Source organism: Aphidius gifuensis, linkage group LG4 (genome assembly GCF_014905175.1).
Source record: "Aphidius gifuensis isolate YNYX2018 linkage group LG4, ASM1490517v1, whole genome shotgun sequence".
Lineage (NCBI taxonomy): Eukaryota > Metazoa > Arthropoda > Insecta > Hymenoptera > Braconidae > Aphidius > Aphidius gifuensis.
Window position 1 is genome coordinate 6,619,889 of NC_057791.1, and position 11,440 is coordinate 6,631,328.

General features: G+C 29.3%; 1 non-coding gene across 1 annotated transcript; it reads left to right on the forward strand.

Moving 5' to 3' along the window:
- The first annotated feature begins 7,411 nt into the window (after positions 1-7,411).
- Positions 7,412-7,484, forward strand: Trnav-uac. The gene has a single exon. It is a non-coding gene; the product is annotated as a tRNA-Val (tRNA).
- The last annotated feature ends 3,956 nt before the right edge of the window (positions 7,485-11,440 follow it).

The following is an 11,440-nucleotide window of genomic DNA, read 5'->3' on the forward strand; positions in this document are numbered from 1 at the left end:
TAAAGACAACGGGGACAGTCTTGTGTCAAGCCTGTGTTAACGAGGCTCGTGTAAGGCCGGAGAAAACAATGGGCACAAGCTTGTGTCAAGCCTGTGCTCCCCAGGCTCGATACACGACCCTCGCACAAGCCTGGCACAGTTGTTCAAGCCCGAGAACTCCTACCTGGGTCTCTTGAAAGTTTAGGAAGATGCATGAAAGATGATGGTATTTTTAAGATCGTAAATCTTATCGAACAGGTGATGTTGCACTTATACAAACACCTGTTAGCTTTTATTTTTTATTTTGAAAAATCTTTTGTTGTTAAACAGCTGATTATAAAGATAGTGTAGACCAATTAAGTAGGACCGGTTGCATTGAGTGAAGCTAGTTAAATTTATTTACAGTGTAAATTTATCTGGTTGTTTTATTGTAACTCGCGTTGAATATATATTCAAGTATAAATTAATGAATAATATATTCCTGGGTAAAAAAATTAAGTTTTTTTGAGATCTCATAAAAATCTCTTCTAAGTCTCGTTGTAAGACGGAAAAAAAAATTAGAGGCGAATTAGAGATAAATTGAACAAGTTGACAACGAATAACTTTTTGAATTTTTTTCAGAAAATATCTTTACTTGCACTGACTCCGACTCTACGTTTTTTTCAAAATATGCGTTCTAAGATTGACCTAAGTATGTGCAAATAAATTTTTTTAATTTAATTATAACACAATTAAATAAGTAAACATTTAAACATGCAGTTAAATTTTAAGATTCAACAATATCTACTTGCACCAGCTCTGACTCCGACCCTAGGTCTGACTCTAACTCAGACCTTAAATCCGACTCTACGTTTTTTTTAAAATACGGATTCCGAGATTGACCTAAATATGTGTAAACCAATTCTTTTTATTTAATAACAACACAGATAAATAGATAAGTACTTGATTTTTGGAATTAAACAGTATCCACTTGAACTGGCTCTAACTCTGACCTTAAGTCCGACTTTAACCTCAAATCTGACCTTAAATCCGACTCTATGTTTTTTTTTTACGTATGGATTCTAAACTTGACCGAAATATGTGTAAATAAATTTTTTTAATTCAATAACAACACAATTAAATAGGTAAACAGTCAAATTTCAAAATTCAACAATATCTACTTGCACCAGCTCTATAACTCTGACATTAAGTCCGACTCTATTCAAGTTCGAAATCGTAGGGTTTACCATACTAGTTACATTAAGTCGCATATGTATAGTTTACGTAGTCGATCTAGTAATCAGTATTGCGGTCAATGTATATAGTTGGTATATATATTGGAAAATGACTCAAATAATTTTATTGATGGGCTAATGAAGTTCATATATGATTAAATACAGTAGCTGATGTAAGACAATTTCGCAAAATACTATCAGCTCTACTTCCCGAGTAGAAATTCAGGTCAGGTTCGGATCAAGCCCTGATCAGGCTTGCCTGATTTCAAATCCAATCTGGATCCAGATACTGGATCCGAACCTGATCAGGATGTAACGCTTTTTCGTAAGGTTTGGATCCAGAATGGATCAGGATACCTGATCAGGCTGTAGTAAAGATACATGATCCATAATGGATCCAGATACTGGATCCGAACCTGATCAGGTCTTTTCGTAAGGTTCGGATCCAGAATGGATCAGGATACCTGATCAGGCTGTGGTAAAGATACATGATCCATAATGGATCCAGATTCCGGATCAAAACTGGATCAGGATACATGATTTATTCAAAAAAAAAAAAAAAAATTAATAATTTCAAATTTATTTTTTTTTTTTTATTTGAAATCTAACGCCTAACAGAATACAGATAAACTTTATTATTAGAAACTGACCTAATTGATAATTTACCTAACTAATTATTGCTACGACCGGGGTTCGAACCCTTCGACACGGGATTACAACGCTAGTACTTGACACGCTCGGCCATTGAGGCATTCGATAATTCGTACTAACTTTTTGTCCTCATAGGTTCTACAAATTGCCTGGTCAGGATAGCATCAGGCCATCTCTATTTTATCCTTAATAGGGATAGCCTGATCCATTCTGGAACAAGACTGGATCAAGAAAAAATTATTTGAAAAAAAAAATAAATTCAATAATTTTTTCTTGATCAAGATTCGATCCAGAATGGATCAGGCTACTCTATTAAAGATAAAATACAGATAGCCTGATGCTATCCTGATCAGGCAATTATAAATAAGAACACCAATTTGATACTTGTTTCTTCATCCATTTTGGATCCAGCTCCTTACTCTATCCTTAATAGAGTAGCCTGATCCATTCTGGATCAAGACTGGATCAAGAAAAATTATTTGAAAAAAATAAATGCAATAATTTTTCTTGATCAAGATTTGATCCAGAATGGATCAAACTAATGGAATAAAACTACAGATAGCCTGATGCTATCCTGATCAGGCAATTTGTAAAATTCAAAGACGCAAAATTTGATACTTTTTTCTTCATCCATTTTGGATCCAGCTAGCCTTACTCTATCCTTAATAGAGTAGCCTGATCCATTCTGGATCAAATCTTGATCAAGAAAATTATTTGAAAAAATAAATTCAATAATTTTTCTTGATCAAGATTTGATCCAGAATGGATCAACTCTCTATTCAGGATAATACAGATAGCCCAATGCTATCCTGATCAGGCAATTTGTAAAATTCAAAGACGCAAAATTTGATACTTTTCTATATCCATTTTGGATCCAGCTAGCCTTACTCTATCCTTAATAAGTAGCCTGATCATTCTGGATCAAATCTTGATCAAGAAAAATTATTTGAAAAAAATAAATTCAATAATTTTTTCTTGATCAAGATTTGATCCAGAATGGATCAAGCTACTCTATTCAGGATAAAATACAGATAGCCTGATGCTATCCTGATCAGGCAATTTGTAAAATTCAAAGACGCAAAATTTGATACTTCTATATCCATTTTGGATCCAGCTAGCCTTACTCTATCCTAATAGAGTAGCCTGATCATTCTGGATCAAATCTTGATCAAGAAAAATTATTTGAAAAAAAATAAATTGTATTTTTCTTGATCAATTTGATCCAGAATGATCAGGCTACTCAGGATAAAAACAGATAGCCTGATGCTATCCTGATCAGGCCATTCCTACTCTATCTTTAATAGGGTAGCTGATCCAGTCCGGATCAGGACTTGATCAAGATGAAATTATTTAAAATTAAATAAATTTAATACTCTTATCTTGATCAAGTCCGGTCGGACTAGACTATCATAAGGAAAAGATGTAGGTGCCTGATCCAGGCTTGATCAGGATGTGATAGAGTTACTTGAATAGGGATAGCCTTACGATATCCTGATCAGGCCTGGATCAGTGTTCAGGCTATCCTGAACAAGTTTCTACTCGGGTTATGACTAACTAACCTAAAGTATTAGTTTCAATTTACTTATAGATATTAAAAAATATTTCATTCAATAACTTTATATTATTTTGAAGTGATGATTTATTTCAATTGTATTATTGTTATTGTCGATATGAATAAATACAGTAATTGGAAATATTTGGTAATTTACATAGAACGTTTAATTAATTTGTTTCAGTGAAAAATAACAAGAACGAGACTAAGATCTTACATTTTTTTAATTCATTGACATTGACGTCAATGATTTTCAAAAATGTTATTATTCGTAGTCGTGTAGTCGTTTTTTTTTTCTAGAAGAAATTTGTAATATACTGACTATACTAAATTATTGGTTATAGTTGAGGTTGAAAACAGTCGTATAGTTGTTTTAATTTTATAATTAGTTTCATGAATTGGTTCCCAAATAACGACATACACCATAACAAAAAAGATCTGACTTCTCTCGATGATTTTTCCATAATTAAAATGTACCAGAGCTATCAGAAGATCATATTTGACTTCCTCGAAAGTTAACGATTATATTTTTCTTCTTTCTTCAGCTGGTATATGTGGTTATATGGGAACCAATTCAATAAATTAATTTACATCATTGCAATTTATTAACTGAATAACGTGATTGGAAAAAAAAACTTCTCCCGATGACATTATTAATTATTCTAAACACACGTCGTCAAATGTCTTCACTCCTCCATATAGTATTATTCATTTAGCTGCAGCTGTTTAAGTATTGCAATGGTAAAAAATTTTATTGATAAATTATTTTCCAGATAAACACACATACCAGAAATTCAATTTTCACTTTTTACTTGAGTTGGAAAATTTTTACTTTTATTTATTTATTTATTTATTTATTTATTTAAGTATATGCCCTTGACTTACTTTCTTTTGGGCTACATATAATTGTGTAAAATCTAATTACATGTAATTTTAACAAAATCACGATAATTCTCGTAACATAAAATTGTAATAATTATATAAACATATAAAGTACTCTTGAATATCTATCTAACATCATCATGTTCATCTTTTTCTTTTTTTAATAAATACTGTAGATAATTAATTTTAAATGAATCTAAAGAGGTGACTGACGTTAATCCTGCTGGCAAATGATTCCATAATCTTGCACCAGATTCGTAAAGACTATTTTCTAATACATGAGAACACGTAGCTGTGAAAATTAATTCATTTGTGTCTGTTCTTGGTCTCAAATTTTCATTTATTTTTTTATATTTTATTTTTTCATTGAGAAGAAGATTATTCTTGAATTTTATTGACCTGAAAAACAGACAACCTAAAAAATAATTAATTCTGCTTTTTAATGATAACCAACCTAAGTCAAGTCTATCTCCTGAAATATGTTCTCTTCTATTCTTTTTTACTACAAATCTAACACATGAATTAAAAGACCTTTGTAACCTTGATAATTGATGATTCGTTATATCCGTCAAGGCCAATAACGAATAATCAAAAATAGGTGTTACTAAAATTTTAATTAAATTTACTGGACACTGGATAAGAGTTTGTCGCGTTTTTGTTTCAATTTAGTATATATACAGTGTCCATAGTATATTTAATTAAAAGTAAAAATTTTCCAAATTACATATGTGATATATATACTTATATTATTAGTATATACTATTGAAACAAAAACGCGACAATCTCTCATGCCTCTGAAACAAAGTTCGTCAATCTAGTTTCTGGCAGAATTTTATGTTGACGTGTTAAAAACGTCTTTAATGTTGTGCAACATGTTGGAAATTAATATATCAATGGAAATTTACCAAAAACAAAATTCGCCAATTGGTAGGCCTTTTGACAATGTCGATTGTGAGTCTTCAAAAAATCTACAATTGATTATAATTTTTCTACGCAAGATTGAAAATTACTAGTAGATCTGATAAGTTACTCCAAATAGAATCTCCACCGTTTCTCTGCATTAGGTTGAGTATTGAGAGAAAAATTTGAGAAAAATGGAAAATATTTCTATACCAGTATGCAACCGCATCATTAATATGTTTTTACTTTTTGGGTTCGACAGATTACAAAACAAGATTGATGCAAAGATAAATTGTTAATTATATAATAATAAATTTGTAGCTTCCAATTTTTTTTAACAAATTAAAGGTACTTTTAATAGTTAGGTAACATTTGGGAGCCAAGTTGACTAGTTGACTATATATATTAGTGATGGTGGAATTTTTATCACACGGAAAAAAATTTTTAGCTGCAGCAACGAGCTGGATAGCTGTCTCTCCTATCCACGGCTAACTAACCTTTGGATAGTTAGCAGAGGATTGTTATTTTGGCAATCCACATTTGACAGGTTACTATTCTTGTGAAAACAGCGTGCCTACTCGTTACATTAGCTACACTTTGGATAGCTGTGGTAGCTATCCAAAGCCTGACAAGTGTCGCTGTAGTAGCTATTTAGGATTGCGTATATGCATAACTATAAGTATATAGACATACGAAGTACAAACAATATATTAATGTACATTTACTAATTTTTAAAATTATTATCTAATTAATTTTATACTAAATTTGATGCACCAAATAAACGCCAACTTGAATACAAAATCTTATGCTAAATTTTTAATAACTATATGGATTATTTTAGTCATTGTTAATAATAATTTGGTGGATCTGTCAAAAAAGAGAGGTTATGAACACAACAGCTGTTGACATTGAGATTATGTCGAACCTGACGAGTTGGTTAGCCACGCTAGCTATCCAGTCGGCTGGAATAACTAACCGATTGTCTTTTTAATATATCGGGCTTGATTATTAAATCAACTATCCTTTTTTAACTATCCAAACGCCTCGTGACTGCAGCTAAAAATTTTTTTCCGTGCACGCGTGTGTCATGACATCGTTCAAACTGTGACAAAATCGTTAGTCGTTACATGATTGATTAGTGATATTTTAAATGTGTGATCGTTATTTTTTTATCTACATTAAAAAAGTCGAAGGATCTGACAAATTAATGTCAATGTTAAATTTTTTTTCTTCATATATAGAACTCTTGTGTCGTTCGAAATAAGATATACCATTTTCAACGTAGTATAAACAAATTTTCTTATTAATTAAAATATTAAATTTTTTTTCCTTCAATCTCTCTTCTTAGCAGGTCATTTTTTTAATTCCAAGAAATATTTTTTCAAAGTTAATATTTTAAATCCGGTAAAAAAGTTTACAGTACAAAGATGATTATAAAAGTATAAGCACATTATCACTTAAAACTTCCGTGTGGACTTATACATATAAAAATTCTAGCATCATTTTCTCTCGTATCAAATTTAAAAAAATGATAAAAAACAAAGTTTATTATCCCTGACGACATCCCAATATAAATAGCTTAATTGTATTTTCACGGTAGTATACGTTATCGCAGATAAAACATGATATATAAAACAACGTGATTGTGGATTGTAATGATAATCATGTTTTTGTTTTTTTTTCTTAAAAATTTTTTTGCCTCTGAGCTGTATCAAAGTCAATGCATATATATTAAAACTGTGTATGCATTGGGTGGTTAAACACATGTTAATGTTGCTTAAAATGCCAGTAAGACGCGACAGTTTTACCACGAGTTGTAAAACAAAACATAATCCCCCGTTGTGCTACCGTACTCCAGCTATCTGTTGACTTGTTTGCATGTGATTTTATGAACGTGGTATATATGAAATCTTTTTGTAACTTGTGTTTTATTATAATACATATATATTTATTTATTTTATATGGGAGGAATAAGTGGGTAATAAGAATTAACAGATAATCACATATATCATTTTTTATTTTTTTATAAAAACACAAAAAAATATTAATAAACTATATTCTAAACAAATGAATAAAAAAAAAACAAATATTTTTAATATTTTTGAGAAATAATGAAATAGTTTAATAAAATAAGCAAATGTTTAATTGTTTTTTTTATTTTTAACTATTATTTTAACTATTTGATTGATTTGTAAATGAAAATCAAAATAGGAGAGACGATGGTCATCTGTCTGGTTCCGTGGTGTAGTGGTTATCACATCTGCTTTACACGCAGAAGGCCGCCAGTTCGATCCTGGCCGGAATCATTATTTTTTGCATTTATTATCATTATTATTTATCGTAAATAGTAAAAAGGTATCTTAAATTACCAAACGAAAAAGAAAAGTCAATTAAAAAAGTCTCAATATATTCATGTCAATACATAATGACATTTATTTTTTTGTTTTTGCTAACACTGCGTGAAATTGTCTTAAATAATGAAGATAAAAAATAATTATAACAACAAAAACAGAAAAAATAAAATTGGATTCAAAGTATTTTTTTAAAAAAAGAAATAAAAACAAAAAAAAAAAAAAAGTGAGTAGTTTTGTATCGATGGTAATAATATATAAGAAAAAAGATTTTAGATCTTTTAGGTCCCGTATTGATTCAGTCGGCAAAAGGTACTAGCTACCGAGAGACGATGTTTATGCAGATGAGCAAAAATGTCTCGGCACTTTTATAGAACTTTCGAAAGCAACAAAATGTAAAAGACAGACTGACTATTCTGTGTTCTCTCTACTGTCGACTTTTGTCCAGACAAAAGAGACCGTTTGTGTCACACAAGAAAAAGACTTTCAATATGTTTTTCAATGTCAGATTCAAAAAATAAAAAAAAAATAAAAGTGGCTTCTGAACTGCATTGACGATGATCGAGGGTAAGAAATTGTTTGAAAACACACAACTTGCATCATTTACATTCATGAGAAAAAAAATAAAAATGTATCAAGTTATTTTTTTCAAGCTTCCTATTGTTATATTTTTATATATTTTTTTTTTTCCTTTAAACTGTCATTTGTTATTCCAACGATAAGAAGTTTCCTGGACAGTTTGAGATTCAACCTGGTAAATTATTATCCAAATGAAGAGATAAATTAGGTAATTGTACTTAAACTGGTACCGGCTTTGCATCACTCTGATCGTTACCCAAAGCCAATTGCGAGTGTTTTTTTTTTTTCTCTCTTGTTTCTTTCTTTTTTTTAACGTCAATAAAATATCCTGGATTAAGTTCAGCACGGTTTTTAAATAAATGTTTAATTAATCTCTATGATAATCAACAAGACTGTCACCATCAAGAACAAGGATGTATCACCTCTTTCAAGGTCATTCACAATCAAAAAAAAATAAAAATAATCAACAACATAAATTCATTAGTCTGTAAATATGCCCTTCGAATAAAAAATCACAATTCAATGACCGTGATGAATTTTTTTTTATCAATATCTCCATAATCCCAACGTTAATATTACAATCTCTTAATCGTTACATCATTGTCTCTTTCATATACGTACAATATTATTACTGAAAATTAATTATCATTCTGTCAAGTTTGTATAAGAAGCAAGTTAAATATATAATCATATATGGGATTTCTTTTGTACTCAATAAATTGATCTTTAATGAAGGCTGTTTTTTTTTTTTTCATTTTAAACTGAAAAAAAAACATATTCATTTTATTAAATAATATTTTTTTTTTTGGCTTTATATTATAATTATTTTAAAAATAATTTTACTTTGTTTTTTTGGTCTCATGTTTTTCTAGGTGTTTACTAATAGTTTTGAAGAAGAATGAAAATAATAAACAATAATTTTTTTATTTAAATATATTAATAATGAATTTATAAAAAAAAAAAAATATTCATTTCAGCTTAGCATGGGTCTGTTTCATTTGAATATAATTTAATTTTGTAGATTTTTTATTTATCCTGAGCTGATAGGTTGTCCTTGTGATAGACTGAATTAACATGTTCGGTTTAATACCCAGTGGAAAATTGATGTATGTTCTGGAAAAGGTCGTGGTGATAAGGTCGCTATGATAATAACGCACAATGTGAACGCGAAAAGATAAGACAGGTTGGTGCCGACTGTGAATGAAGATTTGTTTTAATGGATGCTTGTAGATGGCGGCACTTGCTTCTCCAGTGGGTGTATGAACTCATGATCGATCCCTTTTTCCGTCGTTTGACTAAAAAAAAAAAAAAAAACACTTGTAATATTTATCTAGTACATTTGGCTTATAGTTTTCTCCAGCCAGATATCTCAAGTTTAGGATGGGCCCAAGAAGAAATTTTGAGTGGGTATATGGAAGCACCTGGAGTGGATGAAAGAAAACTTGTGTTTTGATCTCTAAACACCTGTATATAGATGTGAAGACCACCTAGTCTTATAAATGAAAACGAAAAAAAAACTAATGAAATATTCTACGAAATTTAATAGGATTGATATTAATTTATTCATATCTAATGAATAATTATTAATTAGTTGGAAACTCTCTCTTAATTTACACCCTCTTCAAGTCCTTTCTTAATTTGGGATTTTGAAAAAATTACTTAGAAATAATTAATTACTGGTATTCATTAAAGTCAAAATCATCTTTTTAGAAATTTTTAAAATTTCAAATTTGAGGAACATTGTCAATCTATTAAAAAGAAAAAGTTATTTGAAATATTTCAAACTGCACTGAGAAAAAATTGAAGAGTCGTTGGATGAAAATTGCCTGAATCAATGAAACGATTTCTCTGTATGATAGAATTCGATATCATCAAGTTTATCAATAGTCCTAGCAAATTTTCTTGAACTAATAATTTACAAAAATGTTATTCAGACGTAATGGCTAACATTTTCTCAGTATTAAATTATAATGTAGAATGTCAATTTAAAGAGTAATCATTCTGATGATAAAATTTTTAGAATTAACTTCTCATGATAAAATATTTTCAGTCATATTGAGTTCAAAACACTAAAACAGTCATTTTTAGTCATTGAGGAGTCATTTTGAGTCCTTTTTTTAAGACTATTTCTCTGTTTTTAGAGACAAGTCATCCAGAGTCATTTTTTTACCTCAATTTTCTTTGAAAAGTCATTGGAGTTACTAAAATTGTCACTAAGCAGTATCTAAAAAATAACCAAATCATTTTGTTTATAAGTTCAAGAAAAATTTCTTCAATAATCAAACTAATTTATTTTAATTTAAAATATTATATATTTTAATCCAAACACAGTTTAAAATTTCTCCAGTGTGCTTATCACAAACTCACGTTGTTTATATATAATCAGTGATTATTAATCACGATAACAACTAAACAATTTTCAAATTCGCAACATAGTTCAAACTCTGAATTTAAATATATACACAAGTAAGTACAACATTGATAAATATTAATAATTTTCACTGTGATAAGATCACTGATAAAATAACTCAATATTTTCAATAAACATAATAATAATATTATTATTATATCTTAATTAAAATTTAAATTATTTTCACAATATTTTTATTGAAAAAAAAAAAAAAAAAAAACGATTTTGATATTGTATCTTGAGATGTCACAATATGAAAATAAAAGAAAAATATATTTTAATGGTTGTCACTGCCCCGTCAATTAGACAAACCGGAAATAATCAGTTCCGGTCTCATTACGTCACTCGAAGCGTAGTAATCACATTGTGTCCAATAGTGACATTGTCGTTTGCGTTTTCTTGCTGTCTCAACAACAACAAATAAAAATAAATAAATAAACAAAATATAATCATAATATGAAATAATGATTTACAAGGTTTTGATATAAAATCCTTGGACCTGACCTGCGCATTAATATGTCTAGCTAAATGCCCTAGAGACAGTAAAACGTGTCGATTTCGAAACAAACGATTTATCTTTTCTGCACCAATGGTTAAATTGACAACGAAATCATACAAGCATGATGAAAATTCACACAATATATTATAAAATATTGCTAGAAAAATTTAAAAATAATATAAAATGTATATTTTAAATTTTGAATATATAAATATATAAAACAGTAAATTTAGTATTCAATTTGACAATAGGTCTAGGTGGAGGAGGTCATCAAAAACTTGCGCATGTAAAGAAATCCTAAACGAAAAAAAAAAAAAAAAAAAGATAGATTGCAGGCCTAAAAGCCCATCATACAGCATATGTGTATTAAAAAAAAAATTTCTACATCTTCTTGACTAGAATTTTAAGGTTTTTTAAGGCGGA